The sequence below is a fragment of the Tamandua tetradactyla genome, chromosome 15 (assembly GCF_023851605.1).
Source record: "Tamandua tetradactyla isolate mTamTet1 chromosome 15, mTamTet1.pri, whole genome shotgun sequence".
Lineage (NCBI taxonomy): Eukaryota > Metazoa > Chordata > Mammalia > Pilosa > Myrmecophagidae > Tamandua > Tamandua tetradactyla.
This window is the reverse complement of record NC_135341.1, coordinates 71,374,459-71,392,735: the sequence shown is the minus strand read 5'-3', so window position 1 is coordinate 71,392,735 and position 18,277 is coordinate 71,374,459. Positions and strand designations below refer to the sequence as shown.

The window sequence follows — 18,277 nt, the reverse complement described above, 5'->3', positions numbered from 1 at the left end:
TCAAGAAAAAAATTACATTTACAATAGCGAGCAAAAGAATGAAATATTTGGGACTAAGTTTAAGGATACTCTTCTAGTTTTCTAGCTGCTGGAATGCAACACACCAGAGACAGATTGGCTTTTAATAAAAGAGGATTTATTTTGTTGATTCTTCAGAGGAAAGACAGCTAACTTTCCACTGAGGTTCTTTTTTATGTGGAAAGGCCCAGGATGGTCTCTGCTGGCCTTCGCTCCAGGCCCCTGGGTTCCAACAACTTCCCCGGGGTAACTTCTTTCTGCATCTGCAAAGGCCTGGACTGAGCTCCAAGTGCTGAGGTGAGGAATGCTGAGCTGCTTAGGCTGTGCTAATTTGCGCTCTCTCATTTAAGCACCAGCCAATTAAGTCAAATGTCACTCATTGCAGCAGACACACCTCCTAGCTGACTGCAGATGTAAATCAGCAACAAATGAGGTTCACGTACCATTGTCTCATGTCCGCAACAACAAAACTAGGTATGCTCACCTGGCCAAGTTGACAACTGAATCTAACTACCACAGATACTAAAGACCTATACACAGAAAAGTACAAGCAGTTGCTAAAAGAAATCATGGAAGACTTAAATAATTGGAAGGGTATACTGTGTTCTTGGCTTGGAAGACTAAATGTAATTAGGATGCCAAATCTACCCAAATTGATTTATAGGTTCAATGCAATACCAGTTAAAATCCCAACAACTTACTTTGCAGAAATAGAAAAGCCAATAACCAGATTTGTTTGGAAGGGCAGGGTGCCCACAATAGCTAAAAATATCTTGAGAAAGAAAAATGAAGTGGGAGGTCTCACGCTACCTGAATTTGAAGTATATTAGGAAACTACACTCATCAAAACAGCATGGTACTGGCATAAAGATAGATATACTTACCAGTGGAATCGAATGCGATGTTCAGGAATAGACCCTCTCATCTATGGAAAATCAATCTTTGATAAAGCAGTCAAGCCAACCCACGTGGGTCAGCGCAGCCTCTTTAATAAATGATGTTTGGAGAACTAGATACCTATATGCATAAGAATGAACAAGGAGTCCTATCTCATACCCTATGCAAAGATTAACTCAAAATGAATCAAAGACATAAACATTAGCTCTAAGACCATAGAGCTTTTAGAGGAAAATGTAGGGAAATATCTTATAAATCTTTTAATAGGAGTTGATTTCCTAGACCTTACACCCAAAGGATGAGCAGTGAAAAAAGAAATAGTTAGATGGGATCTCCTCAAAATTAAACACTTTTTCATCAAAAAACTTTGTCAGGAAAGTAAAAAGGCTGCTTACACAATGAGAGACAATATTTGGAAACCACATGTCAGATGAGGGTTTATTTAATATCCAGAATAACCTTTTTTAGTTTAGAATCTCTTTTATCTAAAGAGATTCTTCAACTCAATAGCAAAAAGGCAAACAACCCAATTAAAAAATGGGCCATGGGTGCACAGGTGATGCAGTGTTAGAATGCTTGCCTTCCATGCAGGAGACCTGGGTTCAATTCCTGGACTATGCTCCCCTAAAAAAGGGCCAGAGACATGAACAGATACTTCTCAGAAGAGGACATGCAAATGGTTAAAAGGCACATGAAAAAATGCTCAACTTCACTGGCTTTTAGGGAATGCAAATCAAAAACAATGAGATATCATCTGACACCCACTAGAATGGTCATTATCAAAAAAACGAAACAATGAGTGCTAGAGAGGATATGGAGAAGAGGCATACTTATGCACTGTTGCTGGGAATGTAAAATGGTATAACTTCTCTGGAAGGCATTTTGGCAGTTCCTCAGGAAGCTAAGTATAGAATTGTCATATGATCCAGCAATCCCATTACTAGTTATATATTCAGAGAAACTGAAGGCAGGGTCACAAATGGACATTTGCACATCGATGTTTATAGCAGCATTGTTCATGATTGCTAGGAGATGGAAATAACCCAAGTGTCCATCAATGGACAAGTGGCCAAACCAGCTGTGGTACATACATATGATGGAATATTACACAGTTGTAAGACAGAATAAAGTCGTGAAGCATGTAATAGCATGAATGGACCTTGAGGACATTATGCTGAGTGAAATTAGCAAGAAATAAAAGGACAAATACTGTGTGGTCTCACTAATACGAACTAACATTCATGAGTGAACTTTAAGATTTACATAAAGAACAGAGGTTATCAGAAGATATAAATAGGTAGAGTTTGGACATTTAGTATTGAAGGAATACAGACTGTACAACAGGACTGACTGTAAAAATTCAGAAATGGATAGCACAGTGCTACCTGATTGTAGCGCAGTAAGTACACTGATTGAAGCTTAATATGAGTATGGTTGAGAGAAAGGATGGGGGGCATATTTGAACAGAGAAGGAAAGTTAGAGAATAAAGGCTGAGATGGTGTAACTTAGTGTGCTGGTTTGAAAGGATGTATGTTTGCTAGAAAAGCCATGTTTTAATCAAAATCCCATTTCATAAAGGTAGAAGAATCCCTATTCAATACTGTATGTTTGAAACTGTTATCAGATCATCTCCCTGGATATGTGATTTAATCAAGAGTGCTTGTTAAACTGGATTAGGTGATGACGTGTCTCCACCCATTCAGGTGAGTCTTGAGTAGTTTCTGAAGTCCTATAAAAGAGGAAACATTTTGGGGAATTAGCTATTCAGAGAGAGCAGAGCAGAACGACATAGTCACGAGAAGCAGAGTCCATCAGCCAGCAACCTTTGGAGATGAAGAAGGAAAATGCATTCCAGGGAGCTTCATGAAACAGGAAGCCAGGAGAAGAAGCTAGCAGATGATGCTGTGTTCTCCATGAGCCCTTCCAGATGAGAGAGGAAACCTGATCATGTTCACCATGTGCCTTTCCAGATGAGAGAGAAACCATGAACTTCATCGGCCTTCTTGAACCAAGGTATCTTTACCTGGATACCTTAGATTGGACATTTCTATAGACTTGTAATTGGGACATTTTCTCGGCCTTAGAACTGTAAACTTGCAACTTATTAAATTCCACTTTTTAAAAGCCATTCGTTTCTGGTACATTGCATTCCGGCAGCTAGCAAACTAGAACACTTGAATGCCTAGAGTGGACAATGATGGTGAAAGGGGGAAGGCATGATAGGAGGTAGAAAAAAGAGGGTGGATCGGAGTCTGCCTTCATTTCTTTTTCAGTTAAACGAGTTTGTGCCACCCTCTGGAAATTCCAGTTGACGCCAGACTAGATACCATGACTAAAAGGGAGTAAAAATGTTCTAACTATGGAGAGGTACTGGGGCCTCTGTGTTCTTGTGGCTGTAACAACACAAGGACATTCTTACAAGCTCGTTAGTTTTTCTGCCATAAAGACACTGGCATGTGCAGCTGCCAGAGAACATTGTGTCGGTGCGAGCAGCTCAGAATCCTAGCAACAATTTTAAACGTTGGAAACTTACTGAAAATGACTCTTTTTATATTAGAAAGCTCTGTTGGCTGAGAGGAGAGCGGATTTTGCCCTTTGCCAAAGCATAGGAAGACAGGCTGGTCGTGTTCTCCTGGTCAGCCCTTGCTGTTCTTTGAGAACTTGTGGCTGATGCAGAGATAACTTACCCAAAGTGAGAATGATTTTCACGAAAGGATAATTCTAAGGAATGAAGAGATCTTATTTTTGGATTGATTATTCTTTCATGGTATGAACAGTTTGTCTTGCTCTTTCTGCTTCCTTTAATTTTGGATAGTATGCCTCCAGACCATTAGAAGTCCAAATGAGAATCTTCGAAATTTGACTACTATTTCCCAGTCACCTGATGACATGACATATGCATTATAAGAGGCGCAGACTACCTTTATTTTGTGATTCAAAGCCACAGTTAAGTCTAGGGCATGAACTTTTGTTTCTTTTAGGCAATAGTTTTTATGGATATGCTCCCCTTTCCCTTCAGGATATTTTGAATATGTGAACTCCATTTGAAATTTGGTTTAATTTGAACTACCACTTCAGAGAAGTGAAATTTATCAAAGTGTTATTAACTACAATAGTCATAATTCATGTTTGAGCCAATCTTTATTTAAATAATAAAATATAAACAAAAAAGAACATTCTCCCCAACCTGGTCAGTTTCATTTCCTTCTTATTTTAAGTGAATTTTACCTCAGTTAGGTATTTTTTTTTTAAATCACAAACAACATAAACTTTTATTTGAGGGACTGGAAAAAGAAAGAGCTGTCAATAGTGTGATGACTAAAATTGTGAATCCATCTTCATTTTCACTGAGAAATGAGTAATTTCAGTATTAGTAGGGCATACTATGGAGTTCAAAATAGTAATGAGATCTGTTAGTTATTTGGTTCAAAAATGATTGTTCTTTCTTTATGTGTTTGAAGGTGCATCTTCTGAAAGATTTATATTTTTGTTTGCAGCATAGGCAAAGACTGTACTTGAAACATATTTAATGATCAATTTTCACCTCTTTGTGGTTCATCTTTCCCAAGTAGAAAAGTGGTTTCCATCCATTTCATCTCACAGAGGTCTTTATAAAAGAACCTTGTGATGCTTTGTACCTTGAATTTAGTTTCAGAAAGTTATTCTCAGCAAGGACTTTTGCTTGCTTCATTTTATTGGACAGCAAAAGATATGTAACATGGTGTTTGTCATTTGTGACTTTTCTGTTAGAAAATGGAGCCAAATTCAATATCTAACTGTAATAATTTATTCTTCTCTTGTGTGTGATGACATCTTGTCCCAAAGCTCCTTTTAGATCTCTATTTTCTTTATCCCCAATTATCCCCTTTCAGGTTATGGTGTAACCATATTTTGCTGTGGGCCAGTTAGGGTTGTTTGTAGGGAGGCAGTATACACATCTCTAAAAATATGCTTTCTGGTTAACAGCTTCACCCTTACAGAAGGAGCACAGAGGTATAACATCTGAAGCAGAGAATGTATTCATTTCATATCAGAGAACCTAGAGTGCAAAATAAAAGTTTGTGGCACCTAGGAGGCACCCTGTGAGTATCTGTTGAATTGAAGTGAATGTGCCACATATATCTTTCTACAAACTGGAAAATTAAAGACCTGTTCTCCGTAGGTACCTTTACTCTCTATCCAGCCTCTGTGCTCTTTTTTCAGACTTTACCAATTTATTCAGACTTTGACAAGTTTTTAGAAACTATTGTTTATCACCCTTGTAAAAGAACTTAAATGAGCTACATTTCCTCCTTATAATTCTGTAAGAGCTTCTGAGCTGCAGTATTCCAAGGTCCTCCACTTTGGGTTTCTTTTCCTCCTTTGGTGCATATGTATGTTTGGGTGGAGGGAATGGTGTTTATCATATAAAGTGCAGCAGTTGGAACCTACTGCATTTATCAAAACCCAGAAATGTGGCCCAGTGCCGAGATAGAAATGCACTTTTCTTTGCAGAAGATTGTCCAGTCATTTTGAACTAAGAAGCAAGTGCCAGAAGCCACGCCTGGGACAATGGCATCTGGACCTGCCTGGGTTAATTCAGTGACTAGTGCTTAGTGTCAAGCAATTTTGTCTTCTCTTTCCCCTGCTATTATGAGCCCCTTGGTGTAGTGGGAAGTGACTTCCTTTTGTTGACTGCTCCTACTCTGTTGCCGAAAATTACTTCTCTTTCCTTTACTCTAAGGAGAGAAGCAGTTTTATAACTGCATGCTTTGTTACTAAAAAAAAAAAAAAAGAAGCCATATTCTTGGGGGTTTCAAACAATGAAATTGTCTGCTTTACGTAATGACAAAAATAAATTTATTTTAACTCATGAACATAATTTTATTTCAATATTACGGTATCTTCACACAGAAATACATTTCTAAATTCTATGTAAAACTTGCTCTAGTGATCTACCCTTAGTGGGCCCTTGCTTTGAGTTTTTCCATAGTAGTGGTATATTTTGTATGTCTTCAAATTTTTTGTATTAATTAAAAATGATATGAAGTATATATTAAAGAATGTTTTGAAAAAAGAAATGATCACTCTAGATCGTACCCCTAAACACAGCTATTTTCATTAGTGCATATCACCTTCCAGTTGTATACGTATCTAATATAGTTGCTGGTAAAGGAGGTTTTTGTTTTTTTCTGAGGTTTGACTTGCATGATCCAGCCAGTCTCTAATCTACTCTCCTTTGGAGTTATCAAATACCTAGTCCAGTTTAAAAGCCTGTAAATTGTGCCATGGCTCAAAGTGAGCTAAGTGACCCTATGGGAATAAAATAGCCTATAATGCAAAAGAGCATCGGTGTCACTGGAATGATGATGTAACCAAACGAGGTGGCAAGAATTGCCGACCGACCGCTGACAAGCTCATCTTACAATGACCTAGTTTAACACAGATAATTTTAATAGGACCAGGGAAATTCTCATTGTAAAGGCCTTTCCTACTTTATCCAGAAATGTATTTCAAAACATTTGTAAGATATCATTTGGACAAATACTTTTTCCTTAATTAAGGAATACGTTTCAGGCTTTCATTGCATTTTGAAGTCACATTTTTCAATTGTAATTATTTTGTAACTCAGTGTAGGTCAGTAGCAAACTACATTTATCTGTATGTTGTGAAGGCACTAAGCTAAAATATGAAAGTTATTTATTTTCAGCCAGTTAGGTAAATTATTTACGATTGGGACAGGAAATGGGATAATTCTGTGGTTTCTGTCAGAAGCTGTGTTATTTTGCCTTTTGGTTCTTGAACATGTGGAGGGTATTTCTTCTAACATGCAAAAGCTTAAATAATAAGGCACTATGACAGGTGTTGATGCTTGTTTTTAAAAGAAATGAGGAGCTATATAAACAGGGCTAATTTGTTTTTTTCAAAAGGTCAGTTTTTTTGTTTTTTTTTTTTTTGCACAGGCAGGCGCCGGGAATCAAACCCTGGTCTTTGGCATGGCAGGCAAGAACTCTGCCTGCTGAGCCACCGTGGCCCACGCTGAATCCAGATATTTTTGAAGAAGAAATAAGGATTCTAATAAGAACTCTTAGAATAAAATAACTTACCACTGTTTTCATTGGCTCATCCTCTCTGCTTAACCTATTGATTTTGCTTAGTAGATTTGTAATTGGTTGTAAAGTCCTAAAATTTAGAGAAAATAAGGTTTTTAAATAATGAATCATTTCCTCAGTTCTTTGAGTATAAGCCTTTCTCTGTGAGCGGGATTTTGTTGTTCTGTGTGACTTTTTACAGAGTTTACCTCTTTGGATTAATCTTTTTGACCTCCCATTTCCATGAGTTAGAAAATGAAAATAATGATCATTCAAAACTGATGTGAAAAGTCAGAAAGAAGAGGATATCACCAATAGAAATAAAAGGGTTATAATTTAAGAATCAGACCCCTCACTGGCAATTTCAGGGATGAATAGATCATTTGAAAGAAGCTAAGACTGATTACCTTTCATGGAATACAAATGCAAATAGGTTCATTTCCCTGGTCTCTGTATATAGGATTGTATAATTTATGAAGAGAACTTTTCATGAATTCCTTTAATTAGTTGTTTTTTTCAGGAGAGGATGGAGGAAGTTGTATTTTAGGTATTTAAAGGCTCAGGGGTCCCTCGCAAGTCTTCCCTGATCCTATAAGCTGATGTTGGTGGCTCTACACTGGGTGTCCACACCTCCCTGTCACATGTGTGCAGTGGCTTCCCGTCATGGAATTATGAAATCATCAATTTATTTCAACCATCTCTACTACTCCATAAGCTGTTCAAGTACTTCTACAGTGTGTGGCCTACAATACTCAGTGATTGTTGAATTGAGCTCAACTAAAATCCAAAATAGAAACTGTAAGAATGGGCTGCTAGAGTTTATATTTGACGTCAACAATTCCCTTGATCAGGATAATATTCAAATATTACACACTGAAGAGTACAAGTGAACAGACTTTTGGCTTATTATTCTAATCCACTATCATTTTTAATTTATTTCTTTGGATGACTGAGACTCTTATGGCTTTGTCTGTGTTTAATTTGTGTGTTCCATGTGCTTTTGTCTGTAGAAAGGGAACATATGAAAAGGATTTGAGGTTGTTGCCTCTGTATTTGTGTTCAGACACTTGCTAAGAGGTATGATAACAACTCGTCTGCAATGCCCTGGGATGTCACCTTTCACTTTATATGAACTCACTGTGAGTAAAGAAGTGAGGGGGGTTACGTTCACCCCTAGTAGGAGCAGATGAGAATTAGGCTTAGAATAGTGTGTGCTTGTTTCCACTGGCAGCTACTGAGGGCTTGGAGAAAGAGATGAAGTTGGTTATTTCCATTGAGGGAGTTGTGACATTTCTCAATATTCCTGGCAGTCTCTTGGAGATAGCAGGAGGAAGAGAACAAAAAGATGGCATGGCCATGAACCCATGACATCATGAGCTGTCCTTGAAGTTGAGCGGCCTTGGGGATGTTGATAGGAAGAGCCAGTGGGGAGCCAAGACCTGGTGAATTCTCAGCTGGAGGAGGGAGACCTTATCCAGTCAATAGGAGTGGGCAAAAGGATCTGTATAGAGGAACCAGGCAGCCAGCTATCAAACCTAAGAAGTTTAATGATACTGCAAGTCAAAAGAGAAGTTTTACGAAACAGTGTTGGGTTATTTCTGTCTTTGTCACTGTGGACAACTTTCCCAGCCTCCCTGAGTTTCTGCCTGCTTTATGGAAGATAGAAGGTAATCATATCTGCATCTTAGAGCGATTGTAGAGTTTAATTGAGGCATGTGATTGCCAAGCATTATGCCAGGCTCACTGTAATTGCTCACCATGTTAGTTCTTACCTGACCCTACAGTTCTTGTAGAGTGAATCACTCCACAGAGGGAAGGGCCACACCATCATGGGTTCTTTAGTTTCCATCTTGGTAGTGGCATAACTGTTTTTAAAGCTGTAATGGGGGAAGAGTTAATGCTAACCTAACAACTGACCAAGAAAGAGCTACCAGCTAAAGAAAACTTGGATGGGGCATCAAGTTAGTGGTAACCCTAGGTTACAAGGAGCCCTTGTTGCATGTCAAATATTTGCTATTCCTAGTGCATATTTAAGATTTACAGTTTACTTATCCCTTTGCTTTAAAAATGTAGTGTCTGCATAGTATAGAGACCCATGTATTTTTAAGGAGAATTGGAGGAAGGAGCCTGACATTTATGGAACATCTTTACTTCTACCTTCATTATTTCATTTGACTTTCACATCAACCCTGTAGAGCAAATTATCCTTGTGTAATGAATGAGGAAATTGAGGTCAGGAGAGGACAAATTCAGTAGCCTAAGGTCATCAGCTACTAGGAGACAGCCAGAATTTGGACCCCGGTCTGTTAGGGGTTAAAACAGCCCACATCTGCTTAAATGCAGAAATGCTGCCTGTTAAAAGAGGTTTCAAGTGCAGGCACAGAGCCCTCCACACTGGGGATGCTTGGAGGACCAAGGCTACATTCTGTTTGATAATCACAGGGCCAGAAATGTCTGGCACACAGCAGACTCTCAATAAATATTTACTGAATTACAGTAATTCACAAGCGATCACAAGTTAAGGTAGAAAACATTATTTCAGCAAGTGGCATTTCAGCAATATGAAATTTGTCATCACAACATTTTTGGATTAATGAAAACTATGTGATATTTATTAACAGACAGTTGTTTTGTTCCAGTCAAGTGGCTATGCAGCAATTTAAAAGTCTATGTTTAGAATCAGAAAGAATGCAAAAAAATGACACAAAATAAAATTCAAAAGAAGATGTCAGCAATTTTTTAAGTGACTAAAAAGACATATGCTACATTTAGAGAAGAGGAGAAGAGTATACTGATTACAAGCATGTAAATACCTAAAAAAAAAAAAAAAAAAGAAAGAATAAATTTTGATTTTATATATTTCACTTCTTTTCCCCCAAAGTTTAAATACTGAAATTTACCATTATGGAGATTTTCATGTAAAGTACTGCACCAACAACATTCAATCAGATTGAAAATGAAACATAAATGTAATAATTTTAAAAGTTAATATACCAATTCAGTTCTTGGCCAAATAAATGAAGCTGTAAGCTGCATGATTTTCTAAGAATTTTGATGAGAAAAATGTAAAAGGGTGAGCTGGACATGGGTATTATGACCATAGATCCATGGAGTTGTCAAGCCCAGGCCTGACGGAAATCCTACTAAATTGAAAAAATTCAAGTTTTCTTAAATGAGGATTTTTAATTAAAGGTAAAAAGGCAACTCCTGCCGTGTGGGGTCTCTCCTCCACTTGGTTGAAGTACTTCTGTTCCCACTTTCCAGTAGGTGGGAGCTTTAGCAGGAAAGCTTGATACACTGAGATGCCTTTTTCTCTTAATCCATTTGGTCAAGTTGAATTTAGAAGTAGCAAAATTCAATCTTTTCTTCAAAGTGCTCCCTTCCAAGTAAGTGGCTTTAGGGCAAGTTGCCTTTTTCAGTAATGATACACCAACGGTTTTGCAATTTTATACAGCTTTTACTGATGTTGACCATTTCCTCTTCTTGAAGGGAATGGAATGTCTCTTGAGTTTCACGAACAAGCCATCTGCAGGTGGGTGGCTGCAGTCCAGGTCATGTTTTGGTGGGCGGTAGCATCGGTAATCAAAAGGAACTTGGCGTTTATGATTTCTGTACTGCAGGTTGAAAGGAGCTCTACTATCATTTCTTTGGCTGTGTCTCTGTTGAAGTCCTAGAATCAGTACTATTTTGTGCCCTTTGGAAGCTAAGAATTATTTTTAAGTGGTTACCCTGACAGAGCAAGTTGATGTAAATCAACTAGATGGGTATAAATTTGCATTTACTTAGCCTCTAAACTTTCAAGTAAATTTGCTTTTAGTAGTTCTCTGGGGGTGGGGGAAAGATGTTTTCATAAATTACCTAATCGCAATATGTCTTTAATTCTTTTTCAAGTTTTGTGTCTATGTCCTAACATTCATTACAGGAGGTCATTAAAATTTGATGATTTATTATAGTCATTTGCAATAGAGATCTAACTGGGACCATTTTATGATTCATTATATTTTATTTTATTTTATTTTTTCTTCTCTTCCCTTCCCTTTTTTTTTTTCCATTTGTTTCTTTTCTTGGGGAAAGTTAACCCTGCTTTCTCTTTGTTTATTATGTGGCTTTTGGGATGATATGGAGTGAACGAACTGGGGTTTTTAGCAGTGATGTTCATTTGTAACTTTTTCAAGTATAAGTATATAGTCGAAAGTGTATTTTTCAAGTATAGCACAAAATGCTATTCCTTCTGAAAAATTTATTTTGATCTCACTTACATTTATGAGTGACAGTCATTTTTTACAGCCATTCGTCCCTGAATCTAGTGAATATTTACTGAATGTTTGCTTTGGGCAGAGGACCACATTAGAAAAATTCAGGGGGATTTGAAATTAAAGCATGACATTAAGAATCTTATCATCCAGACCTGGATTATCTAATGCTTTAACCACTGACCATCTGTGGCTATTGAGCACTGAAATGTTGGCTAGTCCAAACTGAGGTATTGTAAATATAAATTACACCAGATTGTGAAGACTAAGTATGAAAAGAAGAATGCAAAATATCTCAATAATTTTTATATTGAGTACACATTGAAATGATGCTATTTTGGGTATGCTGGGTTAAATAAAATGAAGTTTATTTCACCTGTTTCTTCTTACACATTTTTAAATGTGGCTTGCATTATATTTTTTGGATGTCACTGATCTAGACATTACCTCTGTTTTTTCCAGTGCTGTTATTAAGGGAAAATATACATTTGTCCAAATGAAATCAATGTTTTCCCCGTAAATACTCATATTTATAACTGCAACAAAACAATAGAAATTAGTATATGATTCCTTTTTAACCCTTTGGTTAGCACATTAATATGTAGGTTGCTAACTAAATAGCAGTGTTTTCTTTCAACAGAATGATAAAAACAATAGTGGTGATGCTTGGACTAGGTGTTCAGACAGGATAAGTAATTATAAAAAAAGAAAGTGGCCGGCGGGGAGGAGAACTGTCCACATGTAATGGTGATTGCATGAACTACGTAAAGATGTCCAGGAAGCATATTTTGTGTGAGAACGATATAGTCAGACAAGATGCCTCTGATCAAACTCTCCCCAAATTCACAAAATCCACGAGCTCAGTATAGCAGACCATGATGATGATGATAGTAAAGTGTCAGCCGCATTAATTACATTTGGCGTTGGTTGAGTGCCTTGATGCCTTTAGTAGACAATTCTACCTTGTATTTTTAGGTATTATTGTAATCCAGATTCCAGAGTCAGGCCAGAGTTACACAGGGACTGGGGTGCAGAGCGCAGGCCCAGGCCATAGAGCCCAGCACCCCCTCTTTTAGCGGCGGTTGCTCTGTGAAGAGCTGGTAACAGCCTCCTTCTCCTCTGCCATCAGCAGATACACGGGGGGAGCGTTAGGGACCATTAGCCCACGCGATTCCGTCGTGTTATAAGAGAGCAAAGTGTGTGTAAGCTCACAGTGAGCTCTTACCAGGCAGCTTGGTGGTGTGTTTTTGCCATTTATATCCATGAGATAAATTGGGGGGGTTAACTTCAGGTGCACTCCATTTCCACTGTCCAATAATTACAGAAAATAAGACTTGAGGACTTCCAATGCAATTTAAAAGTCTTGGTTAAGGCAGCCTCCACCGTGCTTTCACGTTTATTATCTCATTCGTTCTTCACAAAACCCTTTAAAGTAATTAAGGGCAAGTAATTACTTTCCTCATTTTACAAAATAGCGGCTGAGGTTTGGCGAGGTTCATTCTGTTCCCAAGGCCCCGCAAGCCAGTATCTGGGGAGCTGGAACCAGCAGGGGTCCGGGGGCCGCCGAGCAGTGCAGTGACAGGCGCTGGAGGCCCAGCAGGGGTCCGGGTGCCGCGGGGTCCGGGTGTGGCGGGGCGCAGGCGACCCAGCAGGGGTCCGGGTTCAGTGGGGCGGCGCGGGGCGCGGGAGGCCCGGCAGAGGTCCGGGTGCAGTGGGGCGGCACGGGGCGCGGGAGGCCCGGCAGGGGTCCGGGTGCCGCCGAGCAGTGACGGGCGCTGGAGGCCCAGCAGGGGTCCGGGTGCCGCGGGGTCCGGGTGCCGCGGGGCGCGGGAGCCCAACAGGGGTCCGGGTGCAGTGGGGCGGCGCGGGGCGCGGGAGCCCAACAGGGGTCCGGGTGCAGTGGGGCGGCGCGGGGCGCGGGAGCCCAACAGGGGTCCGGGTGCAGTGGGGCGGCACGGGGCGCGGGAGGCCCGGCAGGGGTCGGTATTTAAAGCAGAGAAAATCTTTCTTTCATCATTGTACTAAGGTACCACACCAGTGCAAGGTGTTAATAATATGGGAGGATAGGGCAACTGTATTTTCTGCATGACTTTTCTGTAAAACTACAACTTCTCTAATAAAAAAAATATATATATATGTATATATATGGTTTTTTTTTTTTTTAAACAAGCAACAGAGGGAATTTAGTCTAGGGGATTGTTACAGATGGCAGAAGAGCCAAACGGGGAATGATGAAGCCACTCAGACAGCAACAGCAGAAAACACATCTACCCTTGGGCTGGAGACACTGAACAGCCTGGGGGCTGTGCAACCTCAGAGGGAGGGTGCAGCCCTGGCCAGAGATGCTCGCCCACCTCGGCAGAGGAAGGAGGGAAAGCCACCCCACTGCCCCCTTCCCAACCCCCGGAGCCTCATGGACAGAACCCAGCTGGCTTCCAGCTGGCTTAAGATCTGAGGAAATAAGTGGAAAGGTCAGCAGGGAAGAGGGGATTTATCCTCTGAAACAGGGTTGCTGAGGATTCACAGGGATGATGCTTGTAAAGTGCCTGTGCGTAATAGTAGCTCAACAAAGATAACTTTGGCCTCCACCCCCCTTCCATCAAAACAGCTCCGGTTCAGGCTGACGCTGGTTCCCAGGGCCTCAGGCGTGGTGTGTGCGGGGTGAGATTGGGTTACGTCCGCAGAGTGAAGTGCCCTGGGGATCATGGGTTTTTCTAGTCACTCTTCACACTTCATTCTCTTCATTCTGTTTGGGGTACAGTTGGGATTTTCTTCTTTCTTACTGAAAAGAAAATATTAATTCAAGATGAGAATCAGGTTTTTCTAATCAAGGGCATTTCCAGTTTTATCTGAGGGCAATGATCTACAGAAAGAGCTGAGACAGACCATGTAATGGCTTGGTTTTCCCATATTCCTGTTTTTAAAAGCCCTTGGTCTTAAGTTTTAGTCTTATTAACTTAAACATTGCTAAACATTGCCGTACAGCAATGCTTTTAAAAGCACAACTAAATTACTTTTAAACCAAATAACTTTGATAATAGGAGTAAAACGTAATTTAGCTAAAACTCTTGCTCTTTCCATAGGACAAAACATGATTTTTGTGTTCCCATTTTCATTGCCAGTATCCCCAGTGAGACTCACATCACATTTGAATTGGGGGTGGCATGGGAGAGGCAGCAAATCAGGTTAAAAGAAAAGCTTTTTGCTAATCTAATTTTTAGATATATTTCTTAAATGTCATGAGCCACACACTCAACCCAGCTACCTTACAAAGGATTTTGGCACTTGAAGAGTTGAATTTTGAGGTGACTGTGAGGTATGGGAGAGCCCTGGATTATCAATAGTGACTCATATATGACAGTGATGATTCCATTGTGTAATCCATGCATGTTGACTTAACATGAGAGAGCTATCTGTGCATGCTTATATACTGAGGCAATGCGTGATTTGATCCCCAGAATAGCTGAACTGTGGTCTACTCAGATGGCCCCTTGGACCAGCCCAAAGTATCAGTTCCTTCACCCTGCCTCATACCCTACTTCTTCACTCCAGCTCTGAGAACTCAGCCTCCAGCATCCCCCTCCCTCCTAACAATAGTATCTCCTTGTGTAGGACTGCCTACCTCTGTCTGCCCTCCACAGTGCTCCCCCCACATATCCACCAGATCAGAACCCCCATTTGTCTATCTCTTCCCTGATCGTGGGCCATACAGGCCATGCGAGTTGCAGAAAGGCCAGACTGTGGGAGAGGCATGAACTGAGAAAGGGCCACTGACAATGTCCAGGAGTGTGTGGTGAACCCAGCTAGTGCTTGCGGGCTCCACCTCATAGGAACCCGCAAGGATGGGCCATTGCATGGCCAGGCACAGGGTCACATTGTACTTCCCACAGACCCATGTAGACTGAAGGGAACTCCAGCCAGGAGCTGGGTAAGGCAGGTTAAGGTCCATCTCCAGGAACAGGCAGGGGGTGGGAGGTGAGAAGTGTAGCCGTCCAGGAAAAACAGTGAAAAACAGCTGTAAGGATTAGGTCCCCGTGCCCAGTGACGAGCCTCACTGCCTGCCCGAGATTTAGCCAGACTTCACAAACAGGTGGACATAGGTTCCCAAGCTGCATGGATGGGCTTCTAGACTGGACAGGATGAGCCTGCAAGTTAGACGTGTCCAAACAATCAGAACCAGCAGCCTTCTGGTCAGCAGGGGTGAGAACACCACTGTAGCCAAGATCACTCTTTGGTTGTAAGCCTGGCCCTTGGTAAGCAGAGCACATTATTAATAAGGCCACTTTGAAGACATGTGACCATAATTTCAGTTTGCCCAGGACTGTCACACTAATTCATAATTCTCATTTTCATGCTCAGAAGTAGCTGATATAGGTGTCACTCTGCCTTTGGTGAATATGGTTCAAAAGTGGCTCATGGCAGCCCCTTCCAGTGAAAAAGTTAGAATGGGCGTAGCTCAAATACCCCTGAGGAGTGGGAGAAAGATCAAAGGAGCATGTGGAGTTATAATAGAGAAGATAGGATTTGACAAATGAATATGACTGCTGAATCATTTCCCCAGTGTCTTGGAGCAGCTAGAAGGAAAAACCTACAGTTGTGGAACTATAACCCATACCAGACTCTGAAATCTGTTCTATACCTAATTGTTGCAGTGTGCTTTGAAATTTATTGCTTTTTTGTATATATGGTATTTTTCACAAAAAAAGAAAAAAAAATCAAACAAAGAAGAATGGCTCATGTTCCATCCATGCCTGTGCTGGGATCTCCAGTCTTCTCCCCTCCCCCTGTGGGAGCCGTCTGTTGGGGTACTGCCTCATTTCCCAGTTCGTTCTTTCTAAGCTGGGGCCTTAGCAAGTCATTGTAGAGTTGCATAATGGACCCTATGGGTCAGCTTCAAAACTCACAGGAACCAAGCCCTTTTTAGAGCTGGTGGTTGGTTTGGCAGCCTGGTTCTTGGAATAAGGATGGCATCCCGCTTATTAGTAAAGGCTTTTGGTGATTAGTTTGTAAGTGAACTTAGAATTAGTGCTTGTTTTTATTGCTTAACAAGTTTAATACAGTATAATTAAACGTGGCATTTTAAGCTTACATTGTAATACCTTTATATGAAATCTAAGCATGCCTTTTAAATGCCTCTTTTCCATTTTCATTAATGTGCTTTGAAGCATATTAATAAAAAGCCCTTTTGGCTCCCACTCTCACAACTAAAAGTTTCTGTATGTATTTTGTAGAATTTCCTGAGTGCCTTGGTTTTATATTCTATACAATATAGTATAAAGACCCCTGTTAATAGTGTATTCTGTGCTGTATTATTTCAAGCAGGAACGGGATTCAGGAAGTACTATAATGAGCTTTGCAGCTGCCACAAGGAATTAATTATACATTTGGTACATGTGGTTTTCAAATCTTACTTATTGGGACTTAGAGCAATGAGGGTAGGAAATGGTGACTCAAGATTTCATTGAAACATTTAAATTGCTTTAGTCACTGGCAGCATATGCCATTTAAAATGTACTAATGATGCAATTTTGCTGGTTCTTAAAACTGCTTTTCATTTCAGTTTGATGGGTTAATTAATTTGGAAAGGACTGTGGTTTTAAAAGGGTATACGATGATTCAGGAAAATGGCAGGACTGGACCTTCTGTTATCCAAATTGGCATTGCTGTATTTGCAAATGCTCTAGATTAATCGCTGGAGTCTTCTGGATTCTTGCCTTGTAGGCATTGACAGTTTTATTGATATTTTGAACCAACTGTGGCTTTTAATGAAAAATGGGGCTCACTGTGGGCATGACATAAAGCTGGTATTTGTTGGTGCTGTCAGTTAAGTAGCTACAAAGATTATGAAGGCATGTCTGTGCCACTTTAGCAGTTGTTTGTCTTAGAAAATATTTTATTTGCATATAACAACTCTACATAGAAAAACAACGGATTTGGAATTCACTGTAATTTTTCAGATTTTAATAATTTAAAAATTGGATTATAACAAGTTAATTTAACATTTTGACGTAATTGTATCTATTTAAGAGCTATTTTTAAAGCATACAGATTTCTGTCTGATGTTTGATGGGTGGTCATTCAAGTGGTAATCTTTGAGTTCATTCATTCATTTATTCATGCAGGAGGTTGGTAGAAGCTATATAACATTTAAATGGTATATAACCTTTAGCTAAATTTGATTAGACTCTGAATGCACTAATGTAAAATAAATACCTGCATGGATAGGCTGGTAATTTTTTAAGTTGTAAAACAAATGAGCCCTTTTTCATTTGTTGACCTTTTATTAAACAGATAGTGGGTTGTATTTGCACACATAGGGTAAAGCTTTATATCAGTTTTGTACATATTTGTACTTTTTCTCTTTGTGGCAAAGGAACATGTATGCCCAGGCTGCACGGCCCTCTCAGAGGAGGTACTGACTCCTGCCCCTCAGGGCACTGGCCGGCCCTCACTCTGCAGGGTTCTGAGCAGAGCTCACATCCACCCCCCCTTTTGCCTGCCTCTCCTTTCCTTGCCCTCCGGGTCCCATGAGCCTCTTCGAATATTGCAGGTTCTTTCCTGCCTCATGTCTTTGCATATGCGTTTTCCTCTGATTTGCCTTCCCTTTCCTTTTCATTTTCCATCAGGATCCAGCTCAAAAGTCACCCTCAGGGAAAGCTAATGGTGACTCCATCTTCTCTTGTGCCCCCTGGGGACTTAGCTCTGCTAGAGGTATGTTTCCTCTCTGCAGCATCATTAGTTTCCCCCTTTTTTTTACCATCTTAGTTTCCCGGGTGCTATGAGGATACCACACATCGGGTTGGCTTAAACAGTGGCATTTAACTTAAGAGGCTGGAAGGCTTGTTTCCCCCGGGGTTGGAAGGGCTCTGGCAGGCTGGCAGTCATGGAGGGCCCTTGGCTTTCCTGTCACAGGGCAGTGTCCTCTTCTTTTCTACCAGGTTCCAACTGATTTCCAGCTTCCAGCTCCTCCCCATGGCTTTCTCTTTATAAAGCCTCCAATAGTAGAATTAAGACCCATTCTAGTTCAGTTGGCTACG

At 40.3% G+C, this 18,277-nt stretch overlaps 1 protein-coding gene across 3 annotated transcripts in view; it reads left to right on the top strand.

Moving 5' to 3' along the window:
• The window catches only part of PLCL2 (phospholipase C like 2), a 206,989-nt gene that overhangs the window by 91,670 nt on the left and 97,042 nt on the right, over positions 1-18,277 (top strand). The window contains exon 1 of one of the 3 annotated variants that reach the window (XM_077130041.1): positions 6,869-8,654. The exons of the other annotated variants lie outside the window; for them this stretch is intronic. The gene's annotated coding sequence lies outside the window, so the exon portion shown is untranslated. Of the gene's footprint in view, positions 1-6,868; positions 8,655-18,277 lie in introns of those variants that run through there. 3 annotated transcript variants of the gene reach the window in all.